The 24030-nt window shown below is 40.8% G+C and overlaps 1 protein-coding gene across 1 annotated transcript in view; it reads right to left on the reverse strand.

Moving 5' to 3' along the window:
- The window catches only part of LOC144696939 (guanine nucleotide-binding protein G(I)/G(S)/G(O) subunit gamma-7), a 221313-nt gene extending 198547 nt beyond the window's left edge, over nt 1–22766 (reverse strand). Inside the window, exon 1 of the mRNA XM_078568666.1 lies at nt 22695–22766. The gene's annotated coding sequence lies outside the window, so the exon portion shown is untranslated. The remainder of the gene's footprint in view (nt 1–22694) is intronic.
- Nucleotides 22767–24030: the final 1264 nt, after the last annotated feature.

Below are 24030 nucleotides of genomic sequence, written 5' to 3' on the forward strand. Positions count from 1 at the left end.
TTTTATTCAAACTTTTCTAAGATCTTGTTCTACTAATGATCCTATTTCCCATTGGCATTGCTCAGAAGCCAGTTTGAAATGCTCTGACTGGTATGAGATGTACTATTGGCTTGGTAGAGTTAGGGACCCGTATTCCCTCTGCAATCTGCAAAACGAAATGAGAAATCTCTATAATTCAGAAAATCATCAACTGACTTTACTACAACAAAAACAGAAAATGCTGGAAAAACTCAGCAGGTCTAGCAGCATCTGTGGAGAGAGAAACAGAGTTAATGTTTCGAGTCCATATGCTGCTAGACCTGCCGAGTTTTCCCCATACTTTCTGTTTTTGTTTCAGGTTTCAAGCAACTGCAGTATTTTGCTGTAACTGACTTTAGTAGCCTCTTTTAAAGTTTGAAGAAAAACTGTGTATTGAGAAAAAAATACTTGTATAAACTTTTTTTATTTGGGGAGAGAAGGCCCACAAGTGTTTAACTTTATTCAATCACAACGACATGTGTGCTTTGAATTAATGCTATATTTCAATGAAATTTATTTCTTTTCTGTTGTTGCTTAATTCAAGAACATGCTATTTCTGCTGCTGTATATTGGTGAAAAACAATTCCAGAATCATTTTTTTTAGGGTAAGCTTAGCACCATACTTTGCACTTACATTACATTTGAATTATCTTATCCTCTATATAAAAGGGATTTTCTACACAGTGGTACAGACATAAGTAGCTCTGCAACTTCATTTGTTTTTTTCTCCAGTTAACTTTTGTGCAGCCTTTCTTTATTGCTGCAACATTTCCTATTATGGAATGCAAAATAGGAATGCATATTGATTCTATTTAAAAGGTGGCCATCAATATGGGAGGAGTTGTGAGGACATACAGCAAATGAAACCTACTACTTACCAAGAAAGGGCCACAATGGAGATCATAGGCAAGGAGGCTACATGTACTGGATGTACATGTACATATAGAGAAAATGGATAATGAAATTCATAGAGATTTATAACACTCAATGTTTGCACAAAGCAACTGCATGTATTTACCGTGCCAATGATCCGACTTTCATCAGCTTAAAAGGAATGTTTGTATTCACTATGGAACATAGAATATATTGTCAGAATTGCAAAAATATCCATGACACACCATGTTCATTCTGTATTATTCACTTTTAAAAGAAAAATACTACAAACCTAGGAAGAGCAAGTGTCCCTTACTTGTGGAACATTACATTCAAAGAGGAATCATGGGTTTAATCACTGATCACAGGTGAGGAAGTGGCAAAGGTGTTTGGTGAAGGGATTTCACCTGCTGCAGAGCAGAGCTACATCAAGGCCAAAGCTCCTGCTGAGTCACTTAGTAACTGACACCTCAAAAAACAGCTCACCAGTATGGACTACTGAGGAAATTCTTTGTCTCATCTCTTACGAAGATAAGAAATAAGAACATAAGACTCACATAAGACGATGCATGCTGGTCTAAATAGAGCTACAAAATTTGCCACTCAGGAAATATTGAGCAATAGTAGTTGCCTGCTTAATGGACTGAGCAGCAAGCAACATCAGGCACCAAGAGCACTGCAGCATTTCTGAAATGAGTTTCCCTGAGTATATTGAAATCCATGGTGCAAAATGTGATAACGGCTCACTTCAATGTTTTTGGATATGCTCATTGGGCAGCCACTTGGTGGCACTCTCATCCATCCTATCTGCTGGCCCGTTGCAAAGGTGCTTCCTAATGTTGGCAAAGCTAAAATTTGGTGCAGTTTCCTTCCTTTTTACAACTTTTCCATTAGTAGGTGTCACGACTCACTGGGGATAGTGCACTGTAAAATCAAGTCCCACTGTTCCCTGAGCTGCGACAAATGTGAAACGTTTAATTAGACCACCAGATTGCCCCAATTCTACCCAACTGTTTAATTTAGGTTAACAGAATACGAGCACCAGGTTTGTAAACTTAAGACGTAAATAACTGTTAATTGAACAAATTGTCTTTAACTAATGGCAAAAAAAAGAAATATGAACTGCTAACTTCTAACACTATAACTTAAACTCTACCCCATTCTTAAATCCCTATATACACACACACAAGACACATATGACACCCAAAACATGGATTTTAAGGGTGGGATAAAACAGTTCAATAGCACCAATTCCGGAGCACAATCAAATGGGTTGATTTTGATCGATGTCTTCCAAATTGCTTGAGGGAATGTTGTTCCTTGTAGTATTTATAGATGGTTTTTGGTGCCATGTTCTGGATTAAACTAATTAGCTGATATTGTGATAAACTGAAATTAATTAGATGAAGCAGCATAACCACGTTTAGGTTTTCTTGACACAGCAACTTGCAATGCAAGTTAAATCCAAGGGTGTGGTTTGGAGCTGGACTGGGAACTTAGACAGAGCAAGACAAGGTTTTAACAAAAACAATTCCATAGTGTTCTACACTCCTTAAAGAGTTCATTTTGTATCGAGCACATAATATCTGTGCCCCAGATCCTTTTTTGAACAAGCTGTTCACTTTTCCAGTGACTAATATTAATTTCAAATCCTGTTAAATTACTATTTCATTCAATTTTATGTGTGGGTTAATCGGTTAGCAAGTTGAAAATACGATGCACAATGGGAAAATGGAAGTTTGAATCAGCATCACCTTTTGTTTCATCGTGCATACAGATCCTTTCAAATAAACTTCATAGAGCACTGGGCACTCCTAAGTAGGTCAATCTTTCAATTTTAATGCAATTCTCAAGAAAATGCTCAAGGCATTATTTTGTTTTACAAAACACACACTTGGAAATCTATTTTTATTACAACATTAGTAACTCCAAAAATATCAATTTTTTTGGTCTACAATCCTGACATTTAGTCTTTGGAATAGATACACTGTAATTAAAGCAAAATCACAGTTAAACTACAGAAAATCAGCAATGTCTGATATATAATGGCCTGATGAAATAAAAAAAGCCTTATTTTGTATTAGATACTATATCAACAGCGAAGTCAGATGACTCACAAAATTGAGCCTGGTGGTGGCAGTGAGTGTAGGAAGAGTTGAAGAAACTATGCTGGGTACTAATGAATAAACCAATTATGAATATTACCACATATTTTGCAAAGGACAGGATTCTAGACATGAACACTATGTGGGTTAGGGTTCAGTAGGTAGCATTCCACATGGATTTTTTTGGATTAAACATAAGAACTTAAGAAATAGGAGCAGGAATAGGCCATTCAGCCCATCAAGCCTGCTACGCCATTCAATAAGATCATGGTCCAAGATCAAGATCTGCCCCAGGCCTCAATTTCTCTGTTGTGCCATCTCCTCACAGCCCTCAACTCCCCGATACTTAAAAGATCTATCAACTTCCTCTTTAAATACTTTCAGCGATCTAGCCTCCACAACTCTCTGGGGTAGAGAATTCCAGACATTCACTACCCTCTGCGAGAAGATATTCTTTCGCATCTCAATTTTAAATGAGTGTCCCCTTATTCTGTAACTACGTCCCACTAGTGGTAACATCTTCTCAACATCTACCCTGTCAAGCCCCCTCAGAATCTTATACGTTTCAATAAGATCATCCCTCACTCTTCTAAACTCTAATGAAAAAGGCCTAACTTGTTTAGCTGTTCTTGATAAGTCAACCCCTTCATCCCAGGAATCAGCCTAGAGAATATCTTTTGAACTGCCTCCAATGCCAGTATATCCTTTCTTAAATATGGGGACCAAAACTGCACACAGTACTCTAGGTGTGGCCTCAACAACACCCTGTACAATTCCCTATTTTTAAACTCCAACCCCCTAGCAATAAAGGCCAAAATTCCATTTGCCTTCTTAATTACTTGCTGCCCCTGCATGCTAACGTTTTGTGTTTCATGCACAAGAACATCTAGATCCACCTGTGCTGCATTTTTTCGGAGTCTCTCTCCATTGAAATAATAGTCTGCCTTTTGATTCTTCCTACCAAAGTGCATGACCTCACACTTTCCTATATTAAACATCATCTGCTAAGTTTCTGCCCACTCACTCAACCTATCTATATCCCCTTGCAGATTCCTTATGTCCTCATCACAACATGCCCTCCCACCTATTTTTGTATTGTCAGCAAATCTGGATACATTACACTCTGCCCCCTGCTCCAAGTCATTAATATAGATAGTAAATAATTGAGGCCCTAGGACGGATCCTTGTGGCATTCCACTAGTTACGTCTTTCCAACCTGAAAAAGACTCATTAATCCCGACTCTCTGTCTTCTGCATGTTAACCAATCCTCAATCCATGCTAATACATTACCCCCAATACAGTGAGCTCCTATCTTGTGCAATAACCTTTTATGTGGCACCTTATAGAATGCCTTCTGGAAATCCAAATACATTATATAAAGGTTCCCTTTTATAACTCTGCTTGTCATATCCTGAATGAACTCTAGCAAATTTGTCAAACATGATTACCCTTTCACAAAACTATGTTGACTCTGTTTGATTGCGTTAAGCTTTTCTAAATGTCCTATTTCTTCCTTAATAATGGACTCTAGCGTTTTCCCAATGACAGGTGTTAGGCTGACTGTCCTACAGTTTCCTGTTTTTTTTCTCCCTCCCTTCTTGAACAGGGGTGTCACATTAGTGATTTTTCAATCTGCTGGGACCCTCCCGGAATCCATTGAGTTCTGGAATATTTCAACCAATGCCTCCACTATCTCTGCAGCCACTTCCTTTAAAACCCTTGGATGCAGGCCATCAGGTCCTGGCGACTTGTCTGCCTTTAGTTCCATTAGTTTGTCAAATACTTTGTCCCTCATGATGGAGACTGTTACAAGATCTTTTCTCCCATTAGCCCCTTGCTTATCTGATATCTTTGGGATGTTTGTAGTGTCTTCCACCGTGAAGACCAATGTAAAATATTGGTTTAAATTATCTACCATTTCCCTGTTCCCCATTATCAATTGTCCAGTCACATCCTCCAAGGGTCCCACGCTCACTTTAGCCACTCTCTTTCTTTCTATATACCTGTAGACGCTCTTGCTGTTTGTTTCTATATTTCTTGCCAATTTACTATCTTAATCAATTTTCTCCCTCTTTAATAGTTTTTCAGTCATCCACTGCAAATTCCCAATTCTCTGGCCTACCGCTAGCTTTTGCGCTTTGTATGCCTGTTTTTGATTGGATACTCTCCTTGATCACCTCTGTTAACCAGGCGTGGTTCATCCTTCTCATCCAGTCCTTCTTTTTGACTGGGATAAATTTTTGCTGAGCGTTATGAAATATCTGCTTAAATGTCTGCTACTGCTCATCCACTGACCTTCCACTTAGTCCCAGCCCACTACAGACAACTCTTTCTTCATACCTCTGTAATTGCCCTTATTTAAGTTGAGAACACTGGTTTGAAACCTGAGATGCTCGCCCTCAAACTGAATTTAAAATTCTACCGTGTTGTGATTGCTACCCCATAGAGGATCCTTAACTATGATATCTCTTATTAATCCCCCACCATTACACATTAGTAGATTTAAAATAGCTTCTTCCCAGGTAGGTTCTGCAACATATTGCTCTAAGAAACAATTCCTGATGCACTCTACAAATTCATCTTCCATGTTATCCCTGCCAATCAGATTTGTCCAGTCAATATGCAAATTAAAATCGTCCATGACAATTGTAGCGCACTTCTTACACACCTCCATTATTTCCCCATTTATACTTTGTCCTAGTTTGAGGCAACTTTTTGGGGGGGCCTATAGATGACTCCCACCTGTGACTTCTTCCCCTTGCTATTCCTTATTTCCACCCAAACTGATTCCAAATCACAATTTGTTGCACCTATATCACTACTCACCACCGCACTGATACCTTCCTTTATTAACAAAGCTACCCCACCTCCTTTTCCTTTTTGCCTATTTTTCCGGAACATCGAATACCCTTGAATATTGAATTCCCAGTCTTGGTCACCCTGCAACCATGTCTCTGTAATAGCTATCAAGTCATATTAATTTATTTCTATTTGTGCCATCAATTCATCTATCTTGTTACAAATGCTGCGTGCATTCAGATAAAGAGCCTTAAGCTTTGACTTTTTACTATTATTGCTCATTCTAGTTCTGATGTCTGCTGCACTCTTCTGCTTATATTTTCTGCCCCTTCTTGTCACACTTCGATTATCGTTCGCTTCTTCACTACCCTGTACCTCTGCTCTCTCGTTGCTTTTTGATGTTTTAAACTTCCCTTCAATTGAACCCTCCCCCCCACTAGTTTAAAGTCCTATCTACAACCCTAGTTATACAATTTGCCAGGACACTGGTCCCAGCATGGTTCAAATGAAGCCTGTCCCAATGGAACAGCTCCCTCCTTCCCCAGTGCTGGTGCCAGTGCCCCATGAATCAGAACCCATTTCTCCCACGTCAATCTTTGAGCCATGCATTTACCTCTCTAATCTTATTTACCCTACACCAATTTGCATGTGGCTCAGGAAGTAATCCGGGGATTGCCTTTGCAGTTCTGCTCTTTAATTTAGTCCCGATCTGATCATAGTCCCTCAGCAGAACCTCTTTCTTAGTCCTACCTATGCCGTTGGTACCTACGTAGACCACAACAACTGAATCCTTCCCCTCCCACTCCAAGTTCCTCTCCGCCCCAGAAGAGAGGTCCTTAACCTTGGCACTAGGTAGGTAGCACAGCCTTCGAGACTCTCTGTCTTTGCTGCAGAGAACAGTATCTATTCCCCTAACTACACTATCCCCTATTACTACATTTCTCTTTTCTCCCCCCACTTGAATGGCGCTCTGTACCTCAGTGCTGTGGTCAGTTCGCTCATCCTCCCTGCAGTCTGTGCCCTAGTTCACACTGGGAGCAATAGCCTCATACCTAGTGGACAGAGCACTGGCTGAGGCTCCACCAGAGCTAAATTCAGGATCCCCATACCTGCCTCACTTGCAGTCACACCCTCCTGTCCCTGTCCATGGTCCAAATTTGATGTAATTAATCTAAGCGGTGTGACTGTCTCCTGAAACATAGTGTCCAGGTAACTCTACCCTTCCCTGATGTGTTGCAGTGTCCGCTGCTCAGACTCCAACTCAACAACTCTGAGCCGACGTTCCTCAAGCTGTCAACACTTGCTGCAGATGTGGTCACCTTGGATCGCACCGAAGTCCAACAGCTCCCACATACTATAGCTGCAACACATCACCTATCCAGCCATCTCTATTTTATTTAATTAATTAATTTGGATGTTAAATATTTTAGAAGTGAATTTCTTAACTGTGCTCTTCAGCTGTAATAACGTCTCCTGGTTTAAACCACTTGGCCAATCAAAAGAGACATGGAAGAGATACTCACTAATCACCTATCTGTTTTCCTTTGACGTCACATTTGGGCTCTGACAGGTAGAAACAGGTTCTCCTCGTGCACTCTCCTCTGGGTGCTGCTGACTGCCTGGCTCGGGGTCCTCCTCTCGCACTCTCCTCGAGGTGCTGCTGACTGCCTGGCTTGAGGTCCTCCTCTCTCACTGATATAGGGTATTGAGATCGTAGCTCCACAAAAGAATAAATACTCAGACTTAGTTTAAGCATTAACAACTCTCAAGGAGCTGTAAAGGGCAGACATTAAAATGGACTCAGTCATCATTTCAATCTGTCTTGCACCAAATGGAAAAAGAAATAGCCTTATAGCTGTTCTATTTCCGTCAGCATACAGTGAAGTAAATGGTAGTTTGACTGTGATTCAAATCCTGTAGCACCAAACTACTTCTTTCTAGCTCACACCAACTGATGGTAGCAGCCAGTGATCTGTTTCTGTTAACCATGACAGAAATCTATAAACAGCAATGTTTAATGTTGGTCATTGGAACTCATTTTTGATTTCCTCTGGGACCTCTCGGAGAAGATTATCTAGAGTTATTTTTGCCTTGAATTGGTCTAGGATTTTTTAAAATTTAATTTTGCCTCTCCCAGGAGGTTTCACATTCCTGCTGGTAGGTGGGCGAGCATTTGGGATGATATTGCCTTGTTGCAACACAGCTGAATGGAACAGATTCAATAGACCTGGTCTATTTTTTCTGTTTCATATATTAAGTTGCATTCAAAATAAATATAATTTGCAGTGTATTCCAAGGCAAGCTATCAGGATTGCAATGGCACTGATAAAATCATTCAAGTTTCACTCGAGTAGTTTATTCTGTTTTGAATGCCTATTTGCAGAGCTTAGTGAATTGATTGAACTGCAGAACTGACAAGCACTAGCACAGATTTTTCTGACAACACATATACCTAAATTTAAAGTTGGACTGTGCATGAATCACCTCTACTTGCAGTGTACTAATGCTATGGCCCAGGTTTTCACCATGATTGGGAGGCTCTCTGTCATGGTGAAAATAGCAGAAATGCCCAAAAATTGGAACTCCTGCTCCCGAACATGGCACTTCTAATTTTTGCAGGGGCAATACTGAGGGCAGGGTGCATTTTGCCCATGCACGTTTTAAGGAGGCAGCTGGCCAAATCGTCACCTGCCTCCACTGAAGTGGGATTTTGGTAGGTCAGGAATGTGAAACCCTAAGTATGGGTTATTCGACCAGATAAGAGCAGGTTTGAACTTGGTGAATTCATCTGGATAGTCAGGGTACCCCTTTGGAGAGACCATAAGACATAGGAGCAGAAATTAGGCCATTCGGCCCATCGAGTCTGCTCTGCCATTCAGTCATGGCTGATAAGTTTTTCAATCCCATTCTCCCGCCTTCTCCCCGTAACCTTTGATCCCCTGAGAGGTAAGGTGTCCCTTTGGATATGCTCCCGGGACACCTTTGGGGAGATCATGTGCCCTCTGAGGTAGGTCAGGTGCCCTTTGGAAGTGTTAAAAGTAGGCATAAAATGTGTGTAAAAAATGAATAAACTCATTACTATCAAATTTATTGAAACTGTCAACAGACCTGTCAAAACCAACTGTCAAAACTGTCAGAAGCACCTGTCAAGTTGTCAAAGCATTTTAAAGTCCAGCCCTTTAAATCTTTGATAAAATGTTTGGGGCATTAAAAAAATGATTACTTGTTATTTCACTCGTCTGCTGATCTAAGCCTGATGGCTTCCATTACTGGATTAGTGCTGCATGACTGATTTCATAACCATCCATTATCACAGTAGGGTGCCTGCCATTTCACAGTTTGATTGACAGCTACAAGGGATTTTCGAATCTTAGATGTGGGACTATGAATTCCAATGATTGGTGTTATAAGGAATTGTGCACGTGAATGAAATATTTATTGTCATAAGGCTTTATTTAGTTGAAGTAATGCAAATATAATAAATGGGTTTTTATGAATGAGTGTTTTTTTCAGTATAGTGAAGTCTGCAATAGACACGAAGAAGTTTATTTTATAGAACTTTATTTTATCTCACCTCTGCATGGGTCCTGAGATCTGCCCATGGTGGGTACTAAGTTAGTTGGTATGGTAGGTCTAAGGACAAAGGGCGGTGGGTGGGGCATGGGTTGGAATGAATTTGTACTAAGTTGGCACAGGGGCTATAAAGGGTCATAGGGATGGGTACAGGGCATGAGGTGACATGGGTTTGCATGGATGGGGCATGTGAAGTGTATGGGGGTGAGGGGTGAGGGCTGGAGGGATGTTTTAATCTTAATTTTTGGACACAGTGTCGGAACCTCAAGGCAGGCTATCCGCCCAACCTGCCTCTGCACTCAGCAGCCTCCTCATTTCTTCCTGGGTTACCTGCCCTGGCTTCTATTCTAGCCCGCTCCCAGGGGCCGAAAATCCAACATCCGGGCAGCCATTTTTAAAGGTCGGGTTCATGAAGCTGGAAATTCTCTCCTGTCTCTGCGCCCCTGACCTCAGAGTGAAAAGCTGGGCTTTTGTGAAGCTCTGGAGTCATCCCAATTATAATACAACAGTGAATTCCAGACACAGGAACCAGTGTTCAAGATCAAGAGTCCAGCCACTGCAGGTGGCAAGTTGTGTGTTGCATATAATGGATTTAAAATTCTGCAGCATTTTAAAGGGATAAGCACAGTGATTGTAGAAATGTTATAAACAGGTAAGCTGATAGTAAAAAATATATATTTGGGACCACAGAATGGCCTAGTTCTCTGTTGAGCATCAAGATACTTCTCAAGGGAGAGAGGGAGAGGTGGGAGGGTTCCTCTTTGCCATGAGTGCTGGAAGAACCCAAGAAGAGCAGACCAGAGGTAATGGGAGAAGGTTATTAATACCTCCTCCATAACACTCTGCACATGAAAGCAGTGCAAGTAAAAAAGCTTAACATTACATTAATACAGTGCACAAAGCATTCATGGCATTTCCAATTAAATGCTCCGTACACTGTCTTACTTTCTAACAATCTCATAAATGTCAATGAGGTCATGGAATGCCCTTTATACCCCCAGCCTTCATGTAGAAGTGTTTATTCACTCAAATCTTACAAGCATTCGGCCCAAGATAATTCTCCCATCTACTGTAGGATAGCGATAGACTTCAAGAGGTAGATTTCAAGAGGGCATAAGCTGGTGGAATGTTTGGAGAAGTGTAAAATGGTACATTTTGGTAGGAAGAACAAGGAGAGGGAATAAAATGGGTGCAGGAATGGAGAGACTCAGGGCTATATGTGCACAAATCACTGAAGGAGACAAGGCAGGTTGAGAAAGTGGATACAAAGGCATATAAGATCCTGGTCTTTATAGAGGCATAGAGTATAAGAGTAAGGAAGTTATGAAGATCCTCTATAAAAAAAATGGTTTGGCCTCACTTGGATTATTGTGTCCAATTCTGGACACTGCAATTTAGGAAGGAAGTAAAGGCTTAAGAGAGGGTGCAAAAATGATTTACGAGAACGCTTTCAGAAATGGGGGACTTTATTTAAGTTGATGGGTTTTCTTTTTAGAGAAAGGAGAGATTTGATAGAAGTGTTCAAAATCTTGAGGAGTATAGAGAGCAACTGCTCCCACTGGCATAAGTGTTGAGAACCAGAGGGCACAGGTTTAAGATGGTTGGCAAAAGAATGAACAGTGACATGAGGAAAAACTCTTTTTTACACAGCAAGTGGTTACGATCTGCACTGCCTGAGAATATGATGGAGGCACTTTGAATCGGGGCTTTGAAAAGGGAATTGGACAAACGCCTGAAGAGAAAAAATGTGCAGGCCAGAGGGAAAGACAGGAGGTGGAACAAGCGGAGTTGCTTCTGCAGGAGCGGAGATGGAAATAAGGGGATGAACAGCCTCTTCTCTGCTGCAACCATTCTTTGATTCTATGAAAAGGTTTGATTTGCCAGGAGAAAAATTAAAGCACACTTCTCTTTTACGCTTGGATCACTGGTCGCAGGTGTTTTAAGACAAATACATCACCATGAAGAACAGCATATGAATATAAAGAATTGCTGATACTAATCTTGACATTCTTCACTGTACCTCTCACACAAATTCTATTAAGGTTGCAAAGGCATTCATGCTGGGAATATCAGTGACACACTTATCCTGATGCTTGGTAGAAGTACAGGCATTGATTTCACATGCACCAACTGAAGTAGAGATGGATTAGTCAGCTAAGGAGCAGAAATTGAAGATTGGCATCAAGAAGAGAAATTTTCACAGACACTGTCTATCAGTAAAGCTTTCCCTGCATGTACAGAAATGGGGCGAAAGAGGGAATATAGGATTAAAGTTGAGGCTACACACTGGAAGCTAAGACTGCTCATGGTTTAAAATGCACTTGCATTAGGAATACACATTTTTTGATCAGATGCTGGAAGGCATTTGCAGGAAATAGAAACAAAAATGTAGTCAGCTAGTGGTAGAGTGGTTATACACGGTCCTCTCATCACAAAAATCTGCTCTAAATTCTAGTCCTGCAGGTGCTGCCTTGTCAGCTACAAATCCTAAATCAAATCGGCACAAATACAGCCCAGTTTTATTATAGGCATGAGTCTACAACATAAAGATGCTCATAATTGAGCACAAAAGCAGTCACATGATAAAAAAACTACAAAAAAGACTAATTACAGTAAAATGTTACAGTGATGCACCAAGGTGGAGTTTGAGTACAACATCCAGATAGAGCCCAAAGGCTTTTACACTGCTTCAATTCTTACTATGCTTGACTTGAAAGAGCAGGCAGTGAGAGCCTGCTCTTTCAAGAATTTAATGTTTATTCTTTTTTTGTGAAAGGATATTTTAGTTCAAAAGAATTGTTATATAAAACCTGACAGTAAGGTGTGCTAAGTCCCGGATGTATTACCCTCTGGTGGAGAATAAGGAATAAAGGAATCTTCTGTTTTTCACACAGAAAGCTGGATTTCAGAAGCAGATAACTGTGTGTGTATGCCTAATTGTTAAGAAGTGACAAAACACTTCAAATGGTGACGAGGATGGGATCATCATTATTAGGGACTTTAGAGGCTTTTGATCCAGCTACTATGGACTTTGTAGTTTATGTTGAGCAAATGGACCAGTTTTTCATTGCGAATGGCATTGAAGAGGAAAAACAGGCCTCAGAGTTTCTTACAGTCATCGAATGAAAAATTTCACTTTACTGAGAAATCTCATTGCTCCTGACAAACCAGTAGATAAAAGCCTTAAAAAGCTTGTTTTGAATCGATCCCAGACCAGCAATTAATGCCAAGAGATTCAAGTTTCACTGAAGCGAACAGCTTGAGAGTGGGTCAGTTTGCCAGTTCCTGGCTGAGTTGAGAATATTAGCGGAAATTGTGACTTTAAAGGTTACCTGGAAGAAGCGTTGTGTGATTGCTTGGTTTGTGGATTAAGAAATGAAAGAATTCAGCATAGATTGATAGCAGAGCAAGAGCTGACACTGAAGAAAGCGTTCAAGATTGCGCAAAGCATAGAAATGGCAGAGAAACAAGCTGGAGATTTGAAAGCGCATTCTAACAATGCCGAAGTTAAAATAGTAAAGTAAGGGTATACTCACTTTCAAACATGTTACCGCTGTAATGGAATATGGCATAACACCTGTAAGTGGAAAACCGCTGATTGTCGCTACTGTGGAAAAAAGGGACACATACAGCGTGCAAGTAGATCAAAGGCTAATCACAGTAAAGCGATACTGCCAAGGAAAGAGCATCATGAAGAGCACACAGACAAGTCACGCTTGAAAATAAACAGGCATTTTAAAAAGATGCACTACTTGGAAACAAAATACAAAAGTAATGTGAGTCCAAATGAGGCAGAAAATGAAGCTAACAGCGACAATGAGGAAGAGCAATTGTATTACATTCAGTCTGATCTGAAACTAGATGAAGGACTAAAAGTTGGCATTGCCTTAAATGGTAAAATGGTTGAAATGGAGGCTGACACTGGAGCATCTGCTTCCATTGCTTCAGAGAAGACATGGGAGAAAATTTTCAAGAAATGCCCATTGGAGAAAAGCTTCCTCCAGCTCAGCACCTACACTGGTGGGCCTGTGAATATACTTGGAAAATGTCCATTCGAGCTCAATATAGAGATCAAATAGCAGATTCTCACCTCGCCTCATCACCCATCCTCAAATAGTGAACCGGAGCGCTTTGTCCAGACATTCAAAACGGTCATTTTGAAGGGGAGGACACAAACAGATTGGAAGTTGAAGCTGAAGAACTTTTTGATGATGTATCATAACACTCCACATTCAACAACAGGCGTATCTCCTGCTGAGCTGATGTTTGGAAGACGACTGCATACCAGAGTGGATTTGCTGTGTCTGGGTTTGAAAAGAATGATTGGATCAAGGTAACTTGATCAGAAAAGGTCACATAACACAAGTAAACCAGCTTGTGAGTTTAATCTGGATCAGTCTGTTTGGGTCTGAAATTACAGTGGAACACCAAAGTGGCTCCTGGGAAGAATCATCAAACATCGAAGACCACTGACCTATGATGTGGAATCTTCCTGTGGAATCTGGAAGAGACACACTGACTAGATTAGAGAAGCCAAGTCCAAGGAACCAAATTTCCAGGGATCTCCAGTCATAGTAGAAGATTTCTGGGAACATCTGCTCCAGTGGGCGAAACCTGACTTGATTCAACTGCAACTGTTGAACCTGAACAGAAACAAGTGGAACGGCTGAACCTTCCATTTCTAAGCAAACAAACTGAGATACTTAAGCCAACACTCCTCTCTAGACCAAAGTGAATCTGCAAACTGCCTAACCGACTTGTTCCTGGCTAAAGGGGGAGGAGATGTGATGTTTGTGTTTAATGTTTATGTTTCTTTTGGAAAAGGACATTTCAGTTAAAAAGAATTGTTATATAAAACCTGACGATAGGGTGTGCTAAGTCCTGGATGTAGTGCCCTCTGGTGGAGAATAAGGAATAAAGGAACCTTCTGTTTTTCACACAGGAAGTTGGAGTTCAGAAGCATATAGCTGTCAGTGTATTCTTAATTGTTAAGAAGTGACAAAAAACTTCAGTGTTCCATTATTGTCCCCTCATTCCTGCCTTCATTAGCTCTAGAACTGGCTCTTCCACAGCACTCCTGGCTGCTCTCCCAAGTTCTACCCCCTGTACACCTGAAGTCATCCAAAACTCTGCTGCATGTGTCTAAACTTGCAACGTCTCGTTCACTTACAACCCCTGTGCTCGCTGATCTATGTTGGCTCCTGGTCAAGCAACGTCTTGATTTTAAAATTCTCATCATGTTTTCAAATCCCTCCATAACCTTACCCTCTGTATGCCTCCTCCAGCCCCAGAACCCTCTGAGATATCTGCACTCCTCTAGTCTGGCCTCTTGAGGCTTCCTGATTTTTATCTTTCCACCTCTGGTGGTTATGCCTTCCGTTGCCTAAGCCCCAACTTCTGGAATACCCTCCCAACATCTGTCTACCTCGCATTCCTGCTTTAAGACTTTTCTTAAAATCTACCTCGTTAGCCAAGCTTTTGGTCATCTGGTCTGATATCTCCTGATGTAGCTTGGTGCCATATTTTGTTTTATATTGCTCCTGTGAAGCATCTTGGGACGTTTCATTATGGTAAAGGTGCTATATATAAGTTGTTGTTATTATTATTACTCAGAATCCTGATGACCACAAAAAATTACAATTTTTTTAGAAAAAGTTCAGAAATGGGAAATTAGAGGAGACAGCTTGACAGTATGTTTCTTCCTGGGCTGCTGCTTATAATCAAAAGGGTCTGGAACAACTTACTTCCTGCCTTCCAACTGGTGCTTCCTTGTAGGAACACGATTCGTTCTCAGTGGCACAGCCTGTAACTGCCTAAAGCTGATGCCTTGTTGCAGTAGAAGATCATCACATTAACAACTGGTCAGCAGTCATTATCTCATAATTATCAAACTAGCTCTACATATAACTAATATCCAGCGCATTGGATATTTTCTGTTGAAAGAGGATATGGACTGATCAGTAAATTGATACTGTTACCCTGAATGTGCGCACTGTGGTAGGCACCTCTTGCTGTTTCTAGGTTTCAACAGAGAAGGGAAGCAGTTGTCGAGTATTCAAGCTAATATTGCCAGCCTTTTATTCCTTCTGGTTTTGGATTAGTACATTTGAAGAGCGAATAGCAGCAGCAGTTATAACCTAGAATCACTAAGGTACGTAATAGGTGTTGTAAAGGACCAGCAAAGCAATGTGGTCAAGTGTTTTTCCAGAGAATTAGGGGAAATCAAAACATTTGTGGACAAGTCCCCATTGGCCTTGGGTATTCCCAAGGGCACAGTTTCAACATGGATGCTTGAAAGTGGTTTTCCATTTGCTCCCTTAGCTGCTGAATGGCACATGGCGTGGGGTGCAATCAAAAATAAGTGCACGGCACAAAATTCAATCCTTCAAACAGCATATCTATGTTTGGCACGGTCACAGCATATTGGAAAACAGAGTGAATCAATTAGAAAGACTATCTGTATTTACCTGAAGTTACATATCTATATGACCAGTTTAATGGTAGTCAGCTCCAGCAATCAATGTGAGACCACTGGAAGTCAATTTCAAAGTTAAATGTTATACATGGTTTTCACGTTAATGCATTAACAAAATCTCCATCCCATAACATCATTATGTGGACACCTGAAGCATTCAGGTATTTCACAGAAGTGGAGGCACATACGCAGGTGCTAAAGAATTTGGAGTCAGAACAGGGGAATATGAAAGGCAATAAAGGAGAATGACAAAGATTAGGGTCACAGGTCTTACTGCTGTTTTATATTAGCTAGGATCTAAATTTGTACAATGTTCAGGCCAATCTTGGGTGTAGGTCTTAATTTCATAAGTGCTGATTCAGAGCTAGTAATTTTTGATAGTTGCTGAAAACTAAGGCCCGGATATTCCTTTAAAAAAGACAGGCAGGACCTGATTCTGTGATTACAACCCCAATTCCCATTCCCGGGAATTTTCATCGGCGTGTGATAAGGGTGCAGGTAGCCAGCCAGCACGGAGTACTCCTGACCTTGCCACTCCATTGCAGGAGTGGGCATTTCAACCCCCCCTCGCAATTTTGATGGAGTCAGGCCTGTTCCATTAGTCAACATGGTTCACGGCCTCTCAGAGGAGTCATGAACCACGAGAGAACCCTAGTACTGAGTCGACAACCAAAATAAATGCCATTCAACATGACCATTGTTCAGGACATCTGCTCAGGGCTGGAAAAGAACTTGCAGTGGGAGGGGGAGGACCCAGTCATCATGGTCCATGTAGGTACCAACGGCATAGGCAGGACAAGAAAGGAGGTTCTGCATAGTCAGTATGAGAAGCTAGGTACCAAATTAATAAACAGAACCTCAAAGGTAATAATCTCTGGATTATTATCTGAGCCACGTGCATATTAGCATAGAACAAATAAAATTAGAGAGATGAATGTGTGGCTCAAAAACTGGTGTAGGAGAAGTGGGTTCTGGTCCGTGGGATACTGGCATCAGTACTGGGAAAAGTGAGAGCTGTACTGTTGGGATTGTCTACACCTGAACCATGCTGGGACATGTGTTCTTGTGATTTGCAAAACTAGCGGAGCAGAGAGGGCTTTAAACTAAAGGAAGTGGGTGAGGGATTGAGCTTGGGTCAATGTGGCAAATCAAGGGGTAGATTCTAGACAGGAGACCATAATAGCAATATGGGAAATCAGGTTCGTGGAATAACGGGAAGGGACAGAGAGATAAAACCTAAGAATGCACCAATAGTCAAGACTAGATGTTACAAAGATAACAAAAAGACAAAACTAAAGACTCTGTATCTGAGTGCGCGTAGCATTCATAACAAAGTAAATGAATTGCTAGCACACATATGAAGTAAATAAACATAATCTGGTAGCCTTTATGGAAATGTGACTGCAAGATGACAAGTAATGGCTCCTGACTATTGAAGGGTATATGATATTCAAGAAGAATAGGAAGCTAGGTAAAGGTGGAGGGGGTAGCACTATTGATCAAGGATGGCATTGGTGGCCTTGGTTCAGGAGATCTGGATGTAGAATCGGTTTGGATGGAGCCGAGGAATAGTAGGGGAAAGAAGTCACTAATGGGAGTGGTGTGGAGGCTCCCTAACAGTAACAACAATGTAGGGCAAAGTATACAAGAGGAAATATTGGGTGTTTGTGATAAAGGGACGGCAATAATCATGGGTGATTTTAATCTACATATAAACTGGAAAAATCAGATTGGCAGTGGTATCCTGGATGAGGAGTTCATAGAATGCTTTCAAGGTAGCTTTTTTAGAGCAGCATGTTCTGGAACCAACCAGATAGCAAGTTATTTAGTATTGTGTATTGTGACAGGATTAATTAATGACCTCAGTGTGAAGGCACTCCTATGTAGCAGCTACCACAATATGATTGAATTTTACGTCCAGTTTGAAAGGGAGAAGAGTGGGTCTAAGACTAGTATTTTGAACTTAAATAAGGGCAACTATGTGGGCATGAAAGCTGAGCTGGCTGAAGTGAAATAGGATACTAGGCTAGGGGATAGATCAATAGAGAAGCAGTGGCAGATATTTAAGGGGATATTTCAGAATACTCAGAATAAGTATATTTCCACTATAAAGAAAAGTTTGAAGGGGAGGACCCATCATCCATGGTTAAGTAAGAAGTTAAGGAAAACATCAAACTTCAGAAAATGCATATAACTACCCAAAGATGAGTGGCAGGTCAGATGATTGGTCAGAATATAAAGAACAGCAGAGAATTAATAAAAGGTTAATCAGGAGAAAGAAATTAGAGTATGAGAGGAAGCTAGCTAGAAATGTAAAAATGGATAACATGAGTTTCTACAGGTATTTACAAAGGAAAAGAGTAAGTAAAGTGAGCGTTGGTCCTCTAAAGAGTGACAGTGGGGAGTTAATAGTAGATAAGAAGGAAATGGCAGATGAAATGAACAAATATTTTGCTTCTGTATCCCTATAGAGGATATAAAAAACATTCCAGTAATAGCTGTAAATCAGAAGGTGGAAGGGAGGGAGGAACTTGGTGAAATTACAATCACTAGGGAAGGGGTACTGAACAAACTGATGGAGAGGCGGCTGACATGTCTCCGGGTCCTGATGGACTTCACCCTAGGGTCTTAAAAGAGTTGGCTAATGAGGTAGTAGATGTGTTGGTGTTAATTTTCCAAAATTCACTAGATTCTTGAAAGGTTCCAGCAGGCTGGAAAGTAGCAAATATAACCCATCTATTCAAGAAGGGAGGGAGGCAGAAAATAGGAAACTATGGGCCAATTAGCTTGACGTCTGTCATAGGGAAGGTAGTAGAATCGATCATTAAGGAGGTTATAGCTCGGCACTTAGAGAAACTCAAGGTAATTGGGACGAGTCAGCATGGTTTTGTGAATGGGAAATCATGTTTAACAATTTATTGGAGTTCTTGAGGGAGTAACATGCGCTGTGGATAAAGGAGAGCCTATAAATGTGCTGAACTTGGATTTCCAGAAGGCATTCGATAAGGCGCCACATCAAAGGTTATTGCGGAAAATAAAAGTGGTGTAGAGGGTAACGTATTATTAGCATGGATAGAAGATTGGCTGGCTGGCAGAAAACAGAGAATATGCTTAAATGGGTCCTTTCTGATTTGCAGGTTGTGACGAGTGGAATCCTGCAAGGCTCTGTGCTATGGCGTCAACTTTTTACAATTTATATCAATGACTTAGATGAGGGGATTGAAGGCATGGTAGCTAAATTTTTAGATGACACAAAGATAGGTGGGAAAGTATGTTGTGAAGAAGACATAAGGAGGTTGCAGATGGATATAGATAGATTGAGTGAGTGGGCAAAAATCTGGCAGATGGAGTATAATGTAGGAAAATGCAAAGTTGTTCACTTTGCAGGAAAAATAAAAAAGCAGAGTATTACTTAAATGGAGAATGGCTGCAAAATTCCAAGGTGCAGAGGGATCTAGGCGTTCTAGTGCATGACTCACAAAAAGTTAGTATGCAGGTACAGCATGTAATAAGAAGGCTAATGGAATGCTATCCTTTATTATGAGAGGAGTTGAACATAAAAGGAAGGATGTTATGCTTCAGTTATGCAGGTCATTGGTCGGATATCATGTGCAGTTTTGGTCTCCTTATTTAAGGAAGGATGTAAATGCATTGGAGTTGTTCAGAGGAGGTTTACTAAATTGATACCTGGAATGAGTGGGTTATCTTATGAGGAAAGTTTAGACAAACTGGGCTTGTTTCCACTGGAATTTAGAAGAGCGAGGGGTGACTTGATTGAAGTATATAAGAACCTGAACGGTATTGACAAGGCAGATATGGAAAGGATGTTTCCTGTTGTGGGTGAGTCCAGAACTAGGGGGCACTGTATTAAAATTAGGGGTTGCCCTTTTAGGACAGAGATGAGGAGAAATCATTTCTCTCAGAGGGTTGTGCAACTTTGGAATTCTCTGCCTCCGAAGGCAGTGGAGATGGGGGTCATTGAATATTTTTAAGGCAGAGGTAGATAGATTCTTGTTAGGCAAGGGAATCGAAGGTTTTCGGGGCTAGATGGGAATGTGGAGTTCGAAACACAAATCAGCCATGATCCTATTGAATGGCAGAGCAGGCTCGAGGGCCGAATGGCCTACTTCAGCTCCTATTTTGTATGTTTGAAATATATTGTCTCTCTTAACTTCTCATAAAGCTGAAAATCAATCACAGCTGTTCAAAGTATCAACTTCAAAAAGCTTTTATCCACTTCAAACTTTTAATCTTGCACAAATAAACACACAGACATTGAAAAAAACACATCAAAGAAAGATAAGCTTATTACAAGGTAATAGAGATGTCAATCAAACAAAGCTTGTGCTCCCCTTCAAGCTGTGTAAACATTGCCTGCTAAGTTAGATGAGCTCATCATTCTTGGAGCTCAGCCAGGCATTCATAATGAGGCCATCTGGAAACTTTAGCAACAGAAGTAGACAACTATTTTTTCAGATGGCTTCATTATGAATGCCTGGCTGGCTGAGAGATGACCATGACAGGAGACTGATGCCGGCAGCAGGTTGAAGGTCAGGTAGTTTTGAAGAAAACACTTTTGTTCTAAGGAACAATGAATGGCAAAATGGACCGATGTAGAGCTATCAATTAATTGCGCTTGAATCCATTCTAAATTTGCTTCACAATTTCACCTCCCTTAGTCAAGTTAGAAGTTAACTATTGCTGTATATAATATCTGCATTACCAAGTGACATAATTCTGTCACTACTGCGTCATTCCAGCATGTCCACCTGTATCTGGGCAAGTTCTTCAAGCATCCAACAGAAGTCATGTTGGCAGATCTTTTCAGTCTTGCAAATAGACTGATATCTTACAGAATTAGTCCTCCAATGTAGCAACCACCCCAACCTTCCCACCTGGAACTGTGTGTTCTTTCCAGGGGTAAAGCTTACATTTAAAGAGGCCCTGTTTCCTTTTGTTTTTTGGTTAAAGATACATTTTAAATGATTTTAGAAACTGGTTATTATTCATATAGGCTGAGGTTGTTCTCCTTAGAGCAGAAAAGGTTAAGGGGATATTTGTCAGAGGCATTCAAAATTATGAAGGACTTTGTCCTCTGGTTGCCAACACTCCTGCCACTGGAAACAATTTATCCTAATTTACTCTAACAAAGGTTTTAATTGACTGGCTGAAGAACATGAGGGCAGATAAGGAGATTTTTTTTTGCGCAGTGAGTTGTTATGATCTGGAAAACACTGCCTTAAAGGTTGGTTAAAGTAGGTTCAATAATAATTTCCAAAGAAAATTGGATGCATACTCGAAGAGAAAAAAGTTGCAGGGATGTGGGGCAAGAGCAGTGACATGAGACTAATTGGATGGCTCTTTCAAAGAGCTAGTCCCAACACATTGGGCCTCCTTCTGTGCTAAGATTCAATGTATGATCTATGTACAGACAGTCTAATTATATCTGGAGATGTTTCCAGAGCTGAGTATCAGCAGCAGAAGTTTAGCCAAATACTGTTGTTGTTGGCCACTGAGTGGAGGTTTCAACAGGAAAGCAAATAAAGGTATGGAACTGCTTTGCTAATTTGAACAGGACAGCTGTTGATTTTTGTTTAGGATCATTTGCAAATTTATCTTGATTTCTGGCTGTGTAAGATATCATGATGGGATACTTAGAGGAAAGCACAACACAGTTTAAGTCTTGTTAACCTTTGTTGTAGTTCCTATATAAATACCTGAGATTCCCCATGACTCTTCGTCAATCTTGGCTGTACAAATGGAGAGAGATACTAATTGGACATATTATTGATCCCCAGCTGAGGTTACCACTGGACAAGCCTGATCCCAGAGTGGAACCCAGCTTGATAAGTCCTAACTTTAAATTGTTTGCTTAGATATGTGGAGAGTAGCTACTGAACAGAGTCACAGGAGTCAGCTGATGAAATTTTATCAAAAGAATAAAACATTTATTCAACAAGAAATAAACTATGTTACAACATTCCTTCACCCACAACTATACCTTTACAGATATATGCAGGTTTGTAAAGATAACACATGTTACATAAACTATCACATACTCTAATGTTCACAATAAGTACACAGTCCATGTAAACCAACAGGCACCCTGTGATCAGACACAGCACGGTATGAAACCAAGTAACAGATGCCACCTCAACCAGGTGCTATGGATCTCTCCTCAACCTCCCCCTGCCCACCCACAGACACTTGTCACACCGTGAGCCAACCGGTCTCACCAAACTCCATCTTTCACACAAGGGTTTTCAATCTCCGCTTTCCAAGAACTCACTTTGCAATCTTCTCCCAAACCGACGCCTTCTGCAAGGCTTCACCTCCAGAGTTTCGAACTCTCCTTCCGATGTTCCTCTCCCCTGGATTCGAAAACTTTTCTCTTTAGCTTGGGGCTTGCTTTCTGGCCCCTTTTCCAGTCTCTCCTGGCAGCTATCTTCAAAACCAACTGAACTCAAACTGCTTCCAAATCAAACTGCTGTTTCTAGTTTCTTATGTGTGTGTCTATGGGAGGATCCTGCCTCTCTGGACCCCTGTTGCTAGGCTACGGTCCAGTTTCTCTACTCTTGTTTGTTTAACTTAGTTTAGAGTCGTAAAGCTCTTATTAAAAATGCAGGCACCTTTTAAAGTTAAACTAAAACTCAATTTGACCTTTCTTACCACACAGATACAGAAATACAAATATAACTTAAACTTTAAAGCTAAGACTCATTCCTAACACCTACAAATACCAATATAACTTAGTTAAACTATCTCTCTTTCCTAACAGGCATCAACTACTCTCTTGCAAGGAGGGAGGGAAGTACTGCAGGGCATATCAGTCTTAACTGCTTTTACGTACCTGCTGATGAGCAGTTGCAGAGGAGTGCTTGACAGAAGTCTGAAGATAGGTCGATCCTTCTCAATCAAAAAACCTAAATGAAAAGAAAAGAAAATTAAGTAGATTAAAAACTGCATTCTGATGTAGAAAATACTGTCCAGCAATATAAAAGGTTAATATAGCTATGAAGGATAAATACTTTGTGGGTAGATGTTATAATTATATGTGATCTGTATATAGTATGCAAGCAAGTAACAGAATGATATGCTGATAGACTGAGATGAAGAGAGATGGGACGAAGCTTGAGTGAACCATAAATATTGGCATAGACCAATTGGGCTGAATGGCCTGTTTTTATGGCGTAACTTCAATATATAATTAGACTGAACATATTTCGTATTAGACTTATGGAAATCTTTATAATGCATTATATCGGATTATGTCACAAATGACATCCTATGTGAGTGTGTACAAAAATATCCTCCTCATGCTTCCCGCCCTGTCTGCAGCTTTTGACAGGGTTGATCACATCATCCTCATCCAACACCTCTCCAGTGGCATCCAGCTGGATGGGGCTCCTTTTGCTTGGTTCCAGTCCTATCAATCTAATCGTTGCTAGAAAATCACTTGCTGTGGCTTCTCTTCCCACTCCCACACCATTTACCTTGTGGCTCCCCTCCTAGTTCTCATCTAAAAGCTGCCTCTCAATGACATCATCCAAAGGTACAGCGTTAGTTTTCACATGTAAGCTGATGACACCCAGCTCTACCTCACCACCACTTCTCTCAACTCCTCCACTGTTGCTAATTATCAGACTGCTTATTCGACATCTGGGCAAAAAAATTCCTCTTTCCCACGAAGGAAGCTTGGGTAATCAAAGATTTCAAAAAGAAATCGATGGGCAGTTAAGGGAAATAATCTTGCAGGGCTACGGGAATAGACTGGGTAATGGGATTGACTGGATTGCTCATCAGACAGCTGGCAATGGAGGCGATGGTGTAGTGGTATTATGGCTGGACTGGTAATCCAGAAACCCAGGGTAATGCTCTGGGGGCCTTGTTGAATCCTGCCATGGCAGATGGTGAAATTTGAATTTTAAAAAATTCTGAAATTAAAAGTTTAATGAAACCATTGTCGATTGTTGTAAAAGCCCATCTGATTCACTAATGTCCTTTAGGTAAGGAAATCTGCTGTCTACCTGGTCTGGCCTCCAGACCTACAGCAATATGGTTGACTCTCAAATTTCTTCTGAACTAGGGCAACTAGAGACAGATAATAAATGCTGGCCTGGCCAGTGATGCCCACATCCCATGAACAAATAAAAAAAATGGGCCAAATAGCCTCCTTCTGTGTCGTA

The sequence above is a fragment of the Cetorhinus maximus genome, chromosome 2 (assembly GCF_964194155.1).
Source record: "Cetorhinus maximus chromosome 2, sCetMax3.hap1.1, whole genome shotgun sequence".
Lineage (NCBI taxonomy): Eukaryota > Metazoa > Chordata > Chondrichthyes > Lamniformes > Cetorhinidae > Cetorhinus > Cetorhinus maximus.